General features: G+C 41.4%; 1 protein-coding gene across 1 annotated transcript in view; it reads left to right on the top strand.

The window, feature by feature from the left end:
* Window positions 1-270: 270 nt before the first annotated feature.
* Window positions 271-14524, top strand: part of LOC139686470 (uncharacterized) — a 100386-nt gene continuing 86132 nt past the window's right edge. The window contains exon 1 of the mRNA XM_071583658.1: window positions 271-1235. The gene's annotated coding sequence lies outside the window, so the exon portion shown is untranslated. The remainder of the gene's footprint in view (window positions 1236-14524) is intronic.

Raw genomic sequence — 14524 nt, 5'->3', positions numbered from 1 at the left:
AGGGAGGGAGTTGGCGGTAGTTCTGCGGTTATTGGTTTGAAAGTGGAAAAGGGGGGGTGAAGGAGGGGATGAGTTGCGTGTCGGTTCGCGTCGCTAGCGTTTTGTTTGGGAGGGAGAGGAAAGAGAGGGGCGAGTGCGTGCGAAAGGAATGGTTTGGGGGAGTGTGTGGTTCGCCGGGTCTGGGGGGGGAGAGGAAAAGGAGGGAGAGAGGCGAGGGAATGGCCGTTCTGCTTCTTTTCCGATCCCGTCCCGTCAGTTCCGTAGCGAGTGTGAGGGGGGATAGTTCGTTCTCGTGAGTGGAGGAGTGAGTGAAGTGAGCGGCCGAGGGAGCGTGTTGCTCCGAAGCGGAAGGACAAAAGGCGGGAAGGAGGTGAGGGAGGCTCGGGCTGAGTTGGGAGGGTGCGGCGTCTCGTGGGCCCTGTTCGGTCCAAGGATAGTGGCTCGGGTGAGACTGTCTGCTGGAGGAGGGAAGTGTCTGGCGACGGCAGTTGGTGGAAATTTAAAATAAAAAACTACACTCATATATATGTATATATAGATATACACGACAAACAAAAAAGGTGGTGAAGAGCGGCGGACTCCCTCAAAGACGCGCAATCTGACGCATTTTTCTTAGAGAAAAACGAACAAAAGTGCGATCTCCCTTCACTTCGTCCTGGAGAATATTTCGTTTACCTCCCGTGGAGGGTTGAGGGAACACCTATTTTTTTCCCGCGCCGCTAACAGAAGGGAAAAAAGATAACTCACAGGGACATCCATACATTCGCCGGCCCACCGGTGGTCGCTTGCGGAGAGTTAGTTACCCGTTTGGGGTTTTGAAATCGTCTTTCGAGGGCACGAGGAAGGACTTCCGAGGACAACCGCTGCACGTCGTTTGAGCCCGGGAGACCAGGTTCGCAACCTTGTGACGAATCTTTTGAGTGGCAGTTGGAGGTCTCCCCCATTCTGCGAATAGTCAGAAAGGTTCTTGCATTGTGGAAGACGGCTAAGAAATAAAGGGCATTTCGGCTGGGTTGACATTGCTCGTGTTCGTGTGCGAAAGTTTGGACCGGCTATCCATCGGACATCTTCTCCTTTCCCAAATTTCGGTCCAACTGCAGTGCGGAGACTGTTAAGATAGTTGTGGGACGGAAATGTGCGATCGTTGCATGGTCGCTTGATCTTCTAATCAGCTGTCATCGAGTGCACGGTTATCCTGAAGGAATGAAGGAAATCAATCCCGGTTACAAACAAAGGTAAAAATCTAAACTTAATGCCATAGCGCAAACTTTGAGTAATATTGCATCAATTTGTTCGTACTCTACCTACCCAAGTATTTTTTGAAGTACCAACGCTGTGATAAAAAATAGCCATGTAGAAAGATAAGAGATTTTCAACATCTGTAATTTGCTAAATATTTTAAAACTTAAAAATTATGCATTACTTGCAAAGAAATCAGTGAAGGTTGAAATCACTCTTGGATGTTTAAAGTGGTTAAATGAATAATGACAGATTTCAGAGGGCGGAAGTGCATTTACAAAACTTCTGACCTAAACTCATCTGCTTTATTTACTGTAAGCGCCGTTTCATGTCACTTATAGACTAAATGTCTTAAATTAATAGACTAAATGTCGTGTATTAAATAGACTAAATGTCGTGTAAATAGTCTTACTGTTACTTAGGACGGTCGCTTTTTTGTGAATATTTTGGAAAACGGCGAAACGTAGTATGTCACCCAGCTATCTGGCTAAATGTCGACTGTGATTTTAACTTTCAGGTGTGTTAATTTAGCGAAATGTATGTCATTTAAGCGATATTACAAACATCCTGCGAAATAATATGTTTTGGGCTCTTGGAGTGGCATTTATTCTGTTGTTTCAAGCGAATGTCGGAAAGGAACTACGGGATAAAAGTATTTTTAGTATTTTCCGCAAGTTGTAAAACTCGTAAAAATGTGGGAGTGTTATTAGTAAAAATGTGGGAGTGTTATTATTTAAAGAAATGCGTATTGTTTGTCGCATGCGTGTATTTTAGGCATCAAAACATGGAATCTGCTATGATAAAATCATGCCAGTATCTAAACTTGTAGAGCCATCCACCAAGTTTTGCTGTAAAATACTCTCTGCTCGCAACAATAGCTATTGTATTTTAATGGTATAGTGGAACCGGAGATTTAAAAAATTACGATGCTTTGTAGGGTGAATCTCAAGGCGAGGTGGTAAATTTTTATATCATTATAAATTATTTACCGTAAAATAGTTAAATATTTATTTAATCTTTCGATCAGCAAATTACTTGGTTCATATCATTATTACAAGTTGTATGGAGCTCTCTGCCTTCCTCATTACACCAGCCCCTAGCGTTTCCAACTAACGTGTATGGAGTACGTGATAATGACTATATTGCGCTCCATGAAATTTAGAGCATTCCTCACAGGCCTAAAGTTCGGCGGTGGCCCACTTAGCGGATTCAAGTTCGGGTTAACGTCATTTTGCCTCGGGGTCCCTGCATCGAGAAGCTGTTACGCATTTAGAATTAGTTAGCTCTCTAGTAGTGTGACGTCTTCACAGATCGTTGAATGTGCCAGGTTACTTTCGGAGTCACGAATCGCTTTTTGTCGGTGACATGGTCACCTCGAGGTCCCCACGTACAAGGCGAATTACAAGGACACCTCACTTTGGTGGGTACAGGAAGGGCAGATATATGTACTTATATTTTCAGTAATGCGATATGAATTATTCACTGGGTCTCAGCATAATATTAGTCGAACTGGTTTAGGAAAATAAATGATATACCTAGGTTTTCGTAAAACTGTAAATGATCTCTCTTTTGGGTAGCGAAATGGAAACAAATCATTATTTTACATCCATGAAAACGAGACTGAGCGACTATCCTTCTTACTCTCTTGTTCTTAAAAGAACACCAAAATACACGCACCACGAACCAAAAAATGCCATAGTCATTTCAAAGAGAGGTAATGGCTATTATCTCGGATGCGGAATGAGAATTAGGACAGTTTGGGCAGTAATGGAGAAGTAAATCCTTGTGATATTTCGGGCTCTTTAGGTCAGAGTTTCTTCATCTCCAGGCATCTTCGTGCGAGAGTGGGAAACGTCAAGAAGTAAGAAAATAAGCATCAAGAGATAAAAACTACCTCCTCATATCTTTATTTCCCACACGTGTTCTTTCTCGAATAAGTTTTTCCTAGCAACCTTTCATCATAGAAGAAGAATCCCATGATCATAATAAGCCAGATTTGGGCTTGGCTACGGCGATTGCCACCTATCACCGTTGGAATCTGATGCGACGTGTAATTAGCCCATTTGCGACACGTACCCGATAGAGAATGTGGGCTATCAAATTCGCTGAAGAGAATGCCATAAACGTTGGTGCCTGTAGGAGAGGCTGGCTGATGGTCCATAGGCTTCTCTCTCTCTCTCTCGAATCCGTTCCTGGGAGGGGGGCACCAAAACACATTGCGACTCTCTCTCCACTCCTCTGGTGGAGGAAATCTTATTAAAGCAGAGAACGTGTTGTTTCGGAGTCTTCCTTGTTCCTCTCTCTCCTCCTCCCCCCCACCCCCTCTTTAACCTCCCCCCACTTCGCGTAATCCTCCCGCGTGAGCTTATGGACTCGACTTAGTTTTTGCTCGTGACTTTGCTCACGACATGACCTCTTTCCCCTGTCTCTCGGGGACTTCTCCCACGCCCTCCTTCTTCCCTCCGCCATATTTTTTCCTCTTTTGTGTGTTCCTACGTCTGTGTGTGTGTGTGTGCCTTGTGTGTGTGAGCGCGCTTCCACCAAACCACCTCGATGACCTCACGCCTCGGTCGGTTACGACGGAACCCTTTTGCATGCTCGCGTCCGTTAGCATCTTCACTTCTGCCGCCCGCGCATTTCCCGCCCCTCCCCCTTTTTTCTCCTTCTCTCTCCCCCCTCGCATCTTTTTTTCATCCTCATCCCGTAAACTTCGAGGAATTGCCATCGGATCCACGATGCATCCCAACACTTGACGACTACTGAATGGGGGATACCAACCGCCCGTTCCCACACACCCTAATATGCTTAACGAAGGAGGATGTAAAGGAGTCCTGCATGGGGTCCGTCTGAGTCCTGTTCGGGTGAGCGGAGCTTGCGTGGGAGTTTGGATGACCAAGTTCCGGAATGGGTCGTGAAGATCCCAGGTCACGAGGGTTTATGTTCGCGCGAATTCACAGGCCCAGGGCTACGTGTAGCCTGCGCTACATTTTGCGTTGGAACCCCGCGAAATATCGGACACAATGATTTTCATTGTACGTTCATGGCTGGTGCGGCCAAGCTCCGCTGTGATAAATCCTTGTCAATATTCATTCAACGTCCCGGAAATGTCAGATTGATACGAAACCAAGGTATGACGACGACTCCGATGTTATTGATGCGACGAGCATCCATTGTAATTTCATGCATCGAGTTGTAGACAGCCAATTAAATTTCAGCGTAAAAATTTGATTTTGCAACAACTTCTTGCGGTCGTTTGTTATATACTAAAGTAAGAAGCATTTAAAATTTGTTTCGAACATTTTTTGGTATTTTTACAATACTTGACATCTTTTCTCTCGTTTAGTACAGGATGTAATCAATATTCGGGTAATATTTCTTTTATTTCATTGAAGATATTCGTAGAATTTGGCGTTTTGACGCTTTGTCGAAAAAACAGCCAGGAGTCGACTCCTAATAAGGCCGTTAATGCCTGCTAATTTCTGTAATTCATGGTCGTCGTCCTTCATTTTGGTTTCAAGTATGATGATGGCAAAATCTCCCTCGCAACCGAAAACTGAACGGCAGGCTGCCTTTTAAGTTCTTAGTGTCATGCTTAATACGTACTCTTGCTCCGGCTCGTGTGGTATAATTGTGGACTTCACATGTAAATTCATGATCCACTTTCAAGGAAAACTGCCCTTCGGCAGGATAATAAAGGACGACTTAATGAGTACATTCTTATTAACTCAGATCAGTAGACGTTGCCATCTCATTGGAACATTATTCTACCAAGGAGACCTTAGACTGCGGCTGAATACCACGGTTGAGTTCAAGTTGCTTCGCCTAACCATAATTTTCCACAAATGGCAGCAGATTTCTTGAAGCAAATGTAAATCGTAAGATTCTTCCACCTGACTTCCAACGACCAAATGGCGCTTCAAAGAATCATTCATTATTTGCCGAGGGCTTGAGAGCGATTGAGCGAGGTCATAGTTTGAGGGACGCCGATGGCATATTAAAGTGCCGACGGGCCCCCTTCTTGTATTCCGACACACGGCCGGAAATCCTTACGACATCATCCCGCCGTGAGACATCAATGGCATACCAGGTAAACCACTGCTGAGGATTCGTCGTCCGGGAACCGGTTCGTGCTCTTTCTTTTAACCACTCTGTCGAACGAGTGCGTCCCTAGTTCGTTTGCCGCAAAATCTCGTGGTCGCATCGGTCGAGTCGATCGTTGTCGTCCATCCACCGTCGACCCGAGCGCAGCGGCCTCCGCGACCGAGTGGGAAAAGGGGTGTTGAGGACGGGGACCGGCAGACTTGTCCGCACATGCGCAAACTCGAGATCCAGAGGCCTCTTCCCACCCTCTCCCCTCCCTGAATCCCCCACGTCCTCCATCGCATCTCCGGGCGGTGGCGGTTGCCAAAACATACGTTAGGGATTTCTCCGTCGGGCCTGTTTTCGCAACGGTCTCCCAAGGGAAAACAGATTCAAAATCCCGCTGTGGAGAGGGGGTGAGGGTGATGAGTGTTCTTGCCATGGGCGAAAAATGATTCCGAGTCCGTCTCATTCGGTGTCAAGGGAGGTATTCTAGCTAAATGTGATGTCGAATTAATACCCTTAAGTGACTTAAGTGTTGGTGGTCTCAGTTTGATAACGTACAAAGAATAATTGAGCCCTTGTCGCCAATGTCCTGAAAGAGAAGAAAATTAGTGTTTGAGGCATGAAAAAGTTTTCACCTTGGTTCTTAACGGCTTGTGTTCAAAAAATACCTTAGGTCTAGGGTAAAGTTATAACTTAAATTATCAAACCTTCGATGATTAATTAACGCTTTTAAATACGCAGTTACACGTTGTATGTATGCATTAAAATAATTATTTATGCATACAAATTATATATATATATATATATATATATATATATATATATATATATATATATATATATATATATATATGTATGTATGTATTTATTTATATAAGTGTAGTTCATGTCTGGCCTCCATACTCTGATGCGAGAATGTCAGACGCCGTTTGCCTCAGTACTACAAGTTCTGTCCCAAAATTAGTAGGACTGAGTCGATAAAAAAATTGTATTGCCAGATTTGATACATTCACTCGGAAGTCTTCGTAGTAGCACCCTTGAGTGTCCACATTCAGTTGCCAGCGGGTTTTCTACGCTTCCGCCTTCTGGAAGGCGTCGCCCGGAATGCTGTGAAGCTCCGTCGTCGTGGCCTGTTGTAACGCTTCACCGAGGTGACGTCTTTTCAGCATATATTTGAAGCGGGGTAAGAGGAAGAAGTCTGGTGGGACATTGTCTAAAAAATTTGGATCCCCATCATGGCCGAGAAGCTCTTGGTAGATCCGCGTACGAGTATCCTTTTGTTCGTCCAAGAGCACTCGCGGCACCAACTTCGCACAAGCCTTTCTCAGGCCCATGTTTTCGGTCGCAAGTCGATGCACATCACTTTTAGGGATGCTAAGTTCATCTGACACCAGCAAACACTTAATCTGCGATCCCAGTCCCGCAAAACCCTCTCTCTTGTAAGATTTTCGTCACTTTTTGAGGTCGAAGAGTGTCCTGAACGTTCGGCGTCTTCAACATCTTCTCTACCACACCGAAACAACTTGTGCCACTCAAAAACACCCGATCCACCCATGGCGTTATCACCATAAGCTACCTTGAGCATGTTATATGTTTCTCTTCCCCGGTTTTACCCTGTTTCACGCAAAATTTGATGGCTTACCGCTATTCCAATAACCGGTTCATGACGGAGCGTAACAAGGTCACGTTACAGAGATTTCGCAAACAAACGACCCTACTCCACCAAGGCTTGAAGCCAACGGCCTCCAGCCTTTCCTGAGACCCCTTCCCTCGAACCCAGCCAGAGAAACCGCCGCCCATCTGTCCGTCCATCCGGGAAAAAATGTCATACTACTACTTTTGAGACACCTTGTAGGTGAGCTCTCCTATCAAATCAGCGTTCGGGTTGATTACTGTGGAAATAGTTTAGCGCATGCAGTAAATAAAGCGAAAATAACTGGCAGGGAAAACCAAACAAAGACAACTACGAGACGTACATATATACGCCACGTTTTTTATGCCCATTATGGTCTCCAAAATTTCATTCGAAGAAATTCATTGGTCCTTTTTTTAGCCCAAATTAAATGCTGCTTTCCCGTCTCTCGAAAACCCCTCGCTTGTGTTATCTTTAAGACATTTTTAGGAATTTTTACTTCACCCGTTCAGGCGTCTCACTTAGTGCTATTGCTTTGTTTATTTCCTAGCCGAATGTAATAGTTAATTCCATCTCCTGATCTTGGTAGTCACATCCATAATTGCCATCTCCACTCATGGTTTTGCATAGAGTGTGTTCCTCCAGAATCGAAAAATTCAAGTACAGTGGACTTAGGTCTCTCATTGATATTTTATCCTGGAAAATTACTTTCGTTGAAGTTTTTTTCAATGTCTTTCGCCATTTTTCTTGGTAAACTATAGCACCCTCTGTTTATCGCCCATAGCTTTTGTTTTCGAAAGGAAAAAGGCATAGCGTTTTGCAGAAAATGATAATTTGATTTTTTTCTACCGCATTCCAGCAGTCGTTGCTCACGTGTTTCCCATGTCGTGCGATGGTTAAGTGACGAGGTGAAAACAGGCGCTTTTCAGCATACCATTGACGCCTAAGCTTGGTCTTGACAAAACTCAGTTTTACAGTGCTTCTAGTATGCTCTAACAACTGCGTTTTTGTTTTATAAGGAAGCTATTTAATTTTAAAAATGTTCTCTAAAAATTTTATCAAATTTTCTGTATTTTACACGTACATGTGTGTGTGTGTGTATATATATATATATATATATATATATATATATATATATATATATATATATATATACAGTATATATAGTATTAATTATAATATATATATATATATATATATTATAATTAATACTTAGTTGCGACATTCCTCTGTCATTTGATGCCTTATGAATACTACTGAATAGAATTATTTCAAATATTTTAAACGAATCATTCCATTTAGATTGAATAGCATATTCGTACCCGGGGAAATAGAAATCTAATGTAGCATCATAGGGAAAATAAATTACTTCCCAAGAGAAGTTTGAGGGAATAATATTCTTTGGGAATAGCATTAATTTTAGTTTCACTCTCTACCTTCTTGTCAATTTGTGGCATTTCCATTATCAACTTGTCAAGAAACTTATTAATTTAGAATTTTATGGCTTCGCAGAAGTTTTGCCCCATAATAGAAGGTAAACTTTTTGAAAGGAGACCTAAGGGAGCGGTGTGGTCGTAAATCAGTTGTTGAGCCATTTTCTCCAAGAATACAGTAGTGAATCACTTAATGTTGGCGAGCATATTCTTTAACGATTCTCTGAGGAAAATATACCTGAAAGTGACCTTCGTTTAATTTCGACATATTTCACCTTCAGTTGGTTACGGGGAGTTAATGCACCTGAGTGAAAAACTCGCTTAAAGAATATCAAGCCTTCGAGCTGAGGTAATAGTAATGTCCCATCTTCCATTACAGAAAAGTGGTCGTGTTCTGCGATGGTAGTCAAGCTGCGCTAGACGTACGTAAATGGTCGCATTTTCTCTGTCCAAGGAAAAAAAACCCTTCTTGTAATTCTGAAGCGAAGAGTTTTCTGGGTGGAAAAAAACGCATTCGCAATCTTTCATTCATATCTAGCTCTCCCTTTCTCGTTCTCTAAGGAAAAGTTTGCGATCCAAGATATTCTTGTTTGATCAGCGAAACGGATGCGCTTTTCTCTTCCCTTGAATGCGGGGAAGGGAACATCGCTCCAATTAGGAAACGGAGCGCAGTGCTTTTAGTAACGAAAGCGCGTGATTGCGAGGAATGACCGTCCAATCGCCCCTTGCGATTTTCCTTGGCGAATCATTGTTGGTTTTTCGCTGCCTCGTTTTCACTCTCTTCACTCGTGTGCTCGGGCTCTTGTTTGTCTCCATTCCCTTTGCTAGCGAGGAGGGAAAAAGAAAACACCAAGAGAAGTTTCCTCCGGGACCGAGAATGAGTCACGGCTATGGTCGAGGGAGGAAGTCGGTGATCCTGTGACGGCGACATAATCTCATCCCATTCACGCACAGCAATGCCGTGGAATAGAGAATATATTGTTTTCTTTACGGGACAAAAAAGGTTATCTGCCATGCATTAGGTGGAAATAACCGATTTTGTTTTAATTTCGAGCCAGGATTCATCATTTAATGGCCCTAAAAAACTATGTTGTCATACGTAATGATGATACAATCCTTAAAAACTTTTGTCAATGTCCGTCAATGTTTTATTTAAAATGAATGATAGACAATCGGAGTTTTTAGCGACAATTTGGTCGTGAGTGGACGAGTGACGAATTCGTTCGGCGTTTTCATGCACGAGGGCTATTCAATCAAGAGTGAGTATAACATTTTAATTTGCCTAATTCATGGTGCAAAATATTAACTATCCTTTATGTTGCTAGCCTAATTTTTAATGTCTTTGTGAAACAAGTTTCATTGATTTGACTTCAACATTTCATCATCGTCATCCGTTGCAGTTGGAAACATGCTCAGGAAGCCTACGTCTGCTTCTGATGATAAGCTCTTTCCACGAAGGTGTTTCTTCATATTAGTGAACAGAAGAAGTCACATGGGGCTAGGTCTGGACAAAGAGGAGGATAAAGAGCACTTCATGTTAATTTTCGCGAGTTAATCGAGATTTCGCTGCGTATTTTTCCTAAAACCCACCAATGCATAAACGCATCGCTTATGCAATTTTACTATAGCCAACGTATTGGTGACACTTAATGAAATTCTTAGCATTTCCGATGGTGCCCTTAACGTTATTCAACGACCTGCTCTCATATTGGCAGCAGTGACGTTAATTTATGCTTTCCCAGAGTCAGTGACTGGAGCCTAGGGGCCACCTTCCCTAGAAATTAATTCTCTCTCTTCTTTTAGCATTTTGAACCAACTTCTAGGTGTTCTATAGGCATGAATAGACTCTTCATAATCCTTCTATAGCACCACATAGGCCTCGGCTGACGATTTGTTCAGGTGAAGGCAAACTTTCAATGCAGCCCATTGCTTATCGCGTGATACTTTATTTTCATGGTTCATTTAGAGAACTGAGCATGTTTCAATTTGCATCGGTTGCAACCGATGTAATGCTGGATTCAAAAGTATATCAATTGAACAGAAGAACACAAAACAAAATTTCTGTTTAATATTAAAGATGAATAAAGCTTATGATCACTCTTTTTTGGACCAGATAGTTACAATTTCCAATAGTTTCTGAACCAAGCTACCTAATTACAACAACATTAGAAACTTTTCATCCCAAGAGTGGAAGTAGATAATGATACAATAATTACTCCTCGAACGACTACGCCATCAGAAGCGCCGATGCCCAGTATTTTCCGCTACGATCGAAAACATCTAGTTCGGATTAAATATTGATAGTTAACCAGTCATGGCCCATATTCTTAAAGAGCGCTCACTGGAAAAAGCATAGATATCCGTCTGTGTTAAAAATAATAATAATTTTTAAGAATCATGCAGTACAATAAAAATATTTTAATGATAATGAATCTTCATTTGCTTTAACTTATTTGCGCAACTCAATTTCTACAAACGAGTAAAGATATTTTTATTGGTTTCTGATCGAGGTGGAAGTGACATTTAAAGTGAGTATAATAAGTATCGTGTTATAAACTAATTTGAAATTCTGAGCTGTTACTTAACATTATAGAATGAAAATAATTATGTGACTTGAGGGTAATCATCGAAGATATGTTACACGAATGTAACAGCCCAGGGTAGCCAGGGCTATTTAGCGGAACTGATCGGTAAAAATTAGTCCCATTTAGTGACATTTACTGCCAAAAATCTCCAAATCGAGTTTTTATACCCTCGCTAATGGTGGGTGTAACAGTTAAATCCGGCGTTGGTTTGAATTTATTATATTGTCTCCGAAAGAGTCGTTATGGGCGACCGGAAACATTTTCTTTCACTCTATTTGGATTGGTTCAGGATGGGAAAAACTAGCATAATATGTATTATGGAATATTAATATTCCGTGAGTGTCCGGAGTATAAATGCTGTCGATTGTGTGGAGGGGGTGCTTGTGGGTAATTCTGTATTAACGGGACGGTACCATCTTCCTCCAGACAAGAAATTGTCAGTACAAGTCACTATCGCCCGCCTCAGAATTTAGCTTCTCATTTTTCCGAGGAATTGTGTGGAATGGGCTGCTATGGCCACGCAAACATTCGCGGTGGACGGGAAGTGTATCATCGTTCCCCCTTCACTCGCCCTTGTCCTCAATTGCGGCTGTGGCGAGTTGCTCTCCGTATCGTTCGCTCGGGGCGTGCTATCCGGCTACCCTACATTTCATTAACGTGAATGCTTCTAGCCCCCGTCTTCCTCGTTACCTAGTTGTTTCTCCCAGGACCACTGTCATTTGCTGGCTAATAGCCAGAGACTGGAGAAAAGGGATCCACGAGATCATGACGTTTTTTGATCCTAGATCTCATGCTTGCTTTCCGTCGCATGCTTGATTATTTGAAATTATTTTATTTTATAGACTAAATTAAGATAGACTGGTTTTATGTGAAGCTGATCGTACGTGAATTTTTCTCATGATCATCATTTAGTTTTATTAAATTCATTAATTGTTCAAAAATGTTTTTCAAACTTTAATAACACATATTCTGACTAATTCTTTCTTTCTAAGGTAACATATCATAGACATGTTACCCTTCAAGCAGTCGCATATGCGTGTGGCAGGGGTTGTTGGGTCACCCATCATCCATTAAGATTAATCGTGATTTTAACATTAGTTAACAAGTTATTTTTGGATTGTTCGAACTTTCCTGCGAAATGTTTGTTTTTCAGTGTCTCGAATATGACTTGTGCCAGGAGAAATGGATTTCTGTCCAGCAGAGAATTTCTCTTAACTCTTTCTATAGTGTCGCCTACAAATGAGTGGCTAAAATTGTTTTCACAGTGTAGGCAGTTACCTGATACGATTTATATTATCAATTTAAGGAGGTTTGATAATGATCGCACGAGCCAATGTGACAACTTAGTACATTTATTAGTGACGGTTCTTTGATTTAATGTAACACCCATTCATGCACAATTTGTATACAAATATTAAGTTAATGTGAATTTTTCAAGCACTCAGAGATGATATTTTTAATTCGTATACGTGTCATAAGTCTTAATTTGGATTCTTTGTTATGCCCTACTTTTTGGAACAATGTGATTTCGGCTGTTTTTCCCATATAATTATTAATATCATAGAAATAAAGGTTGGTAGTTGTTATACTTACACTATTGAAATTGTTCTATAATTTCGCGCATGATGTCTGTATATTTTGAGGACGCCATGTATTTCTGCTCCGTCAGTCGAAAATTCTTCTCCAAATTCGTAACTTTTAACGGAGTCATTCGCTAATGCGCATTACAATGCGGCAAATTCAAAGTCTAAAAATCATTCGCCTTGACCGGAATTCGAATCCGGATCCCTCAATGTTCGGCTGTGTGCTTTAGCCAGTTAAGCTGCCAGAGGTATGTAAAGTTTTTTTTTGGTCTGGCAATGGAAAAATATGATCGAAACATTAAAAAAATGCGAATAAAAACTAGTGTTTTTGTTTCGTGGTCGTAAATCACGGGGTAGCATTTGGCGAGGAGCGGCGACATGTACAAAATTAAATAGAATTTGGATAATTAATATAAGAGAGAAATGACTGAAAATGAAGTGCATAAAAGCGGAAAGTATATCGATGGCGGTAAGGATTTCGTACGTTCATTCAGTCAATTCCTTGAAAAATAATATGGAATAAATAAGAAAAAACCTTGTATTTTTTACGCGCCTTGTTACAAGAAACCGCCACAAGAATAACGCCGAATAAGACCAGGCCATCAATGAAGTACATTTCAATGCATGCGGTGCACCTTAGTCTCTAAAAAGAACAGAAAGACGTTCTCTCTTTCCATCTACTTCTCGCCCCATGTCTGTCCTGGTAAAACACTTTCCATCCGTCTGTTCAATCAACGTCATCAATGAAGATTGGCATTCGTCGCACGGAGCGCAATTTGCGTCATGCGGAAAATAGGAAATCGGAAAGCCTTCCCTTTTAAAGAATAATGCTCCCGCCGTCGATGGCGTGCTCGCTGGCTCAATCGTCTCCAACCCCCAGGCAGCTCTCCTGTTCACTTGATCCCTTTTGTCGTCATTACACCGCCCCCTCCCCCCGCAGCCCACCCTCGTCTCTCATTGCATCGAACATCCTTCTGCCTCTCCCTTCCATTTATTTCTTGGTTTCGCTTTGTTGCTAACCATGGGAACTATCCTGAATTGGGCTAATGGGAGTGGGGTTGGAGCAAGGTCGGTTTAACGTGTTAGGTGAACAAAATATCTCCTCCAACGGCCTCTCGGTTCGGTCGTTTATCTCTGAAAAGGATGAAGCGACCCAAGGTAAGATGCCCTTGGATACCACAGAACTTTCAAGTAATTACTCATAGGCACTTCAAATTCAGGGAATTCAGCATAAGCCATAATCCTAGAACTTGAGTGAAAATACAAAATTTCAGTTAGTTATTTCCGATTTCATTTTTAATTCTAGTCTTATACATTTAATTCTAGTTTTATAAAAAATGATATGTATGCTGGTATTATGGGGTCTGTGACCCAAGTGCCTTCAATAGCAATATTATTCATTTGATTGTCTTACCGTGTGGTAAGTCAGCCAGCCGGATTCTATGAGTTGTAAACCAAGTTCATTCTCACTTTTTCATTTCCTTTAAAATATATCGCGCGCGAATATTTAAAGCATAGTTTATTTATTTAGATTGGTCCGAATAACGAAGTAGCACAAATATCAATCCTAATACTTAGTGTTATTATATTTCCATACTTTTTTATGGTTTACTGAAAAACAATATCCTCTCTAATAATTTGGCCTCTTTACAATTAGATTCTTTCAACCGATTGATGTGTATGTGAATAATAATAAAAATGATGATTTTGCCAATTTTCAATTCTACTTCAATACCAACCTGAAAAGGCTAGAATTACCGCGAAATACATAAAAGCGAAGAGAATAGTATATCTGCAGCTAAAAGCAGTGATGTTACGCGGGAATTGCAGAATAAACTGCACTTTCCCTTTTTTTCTCCAGAGCAGTGGAGATTATTCTGCAGAAATATTTTCTCTGTGTCTGTTAATCAATCAAAAATACAACATTTTTTTAGCCTTTATGTGAATGTTTCAAAATTTTTGTCA

Source organism: Hetaerina americana, unplaced genomic scaffold (genome assembly GCF_022747635.1).
Source record: "Hetaerina americana unplaced genomic scaffold, ioHetAmer1.1.p SCAF_1, whole genome shotgun sequence".
NCBI classification, from domain to species: Eukaryota; Metazoa; Arthropoda; class Insecta; order Odonata; family Calopterygidae; genus Hetaerina; species Hetaerina americana.
Note: the sequence above shows the minus strand (reverse complement) of the source record. Positions and strands in the feature narration are given on the sequence as shown.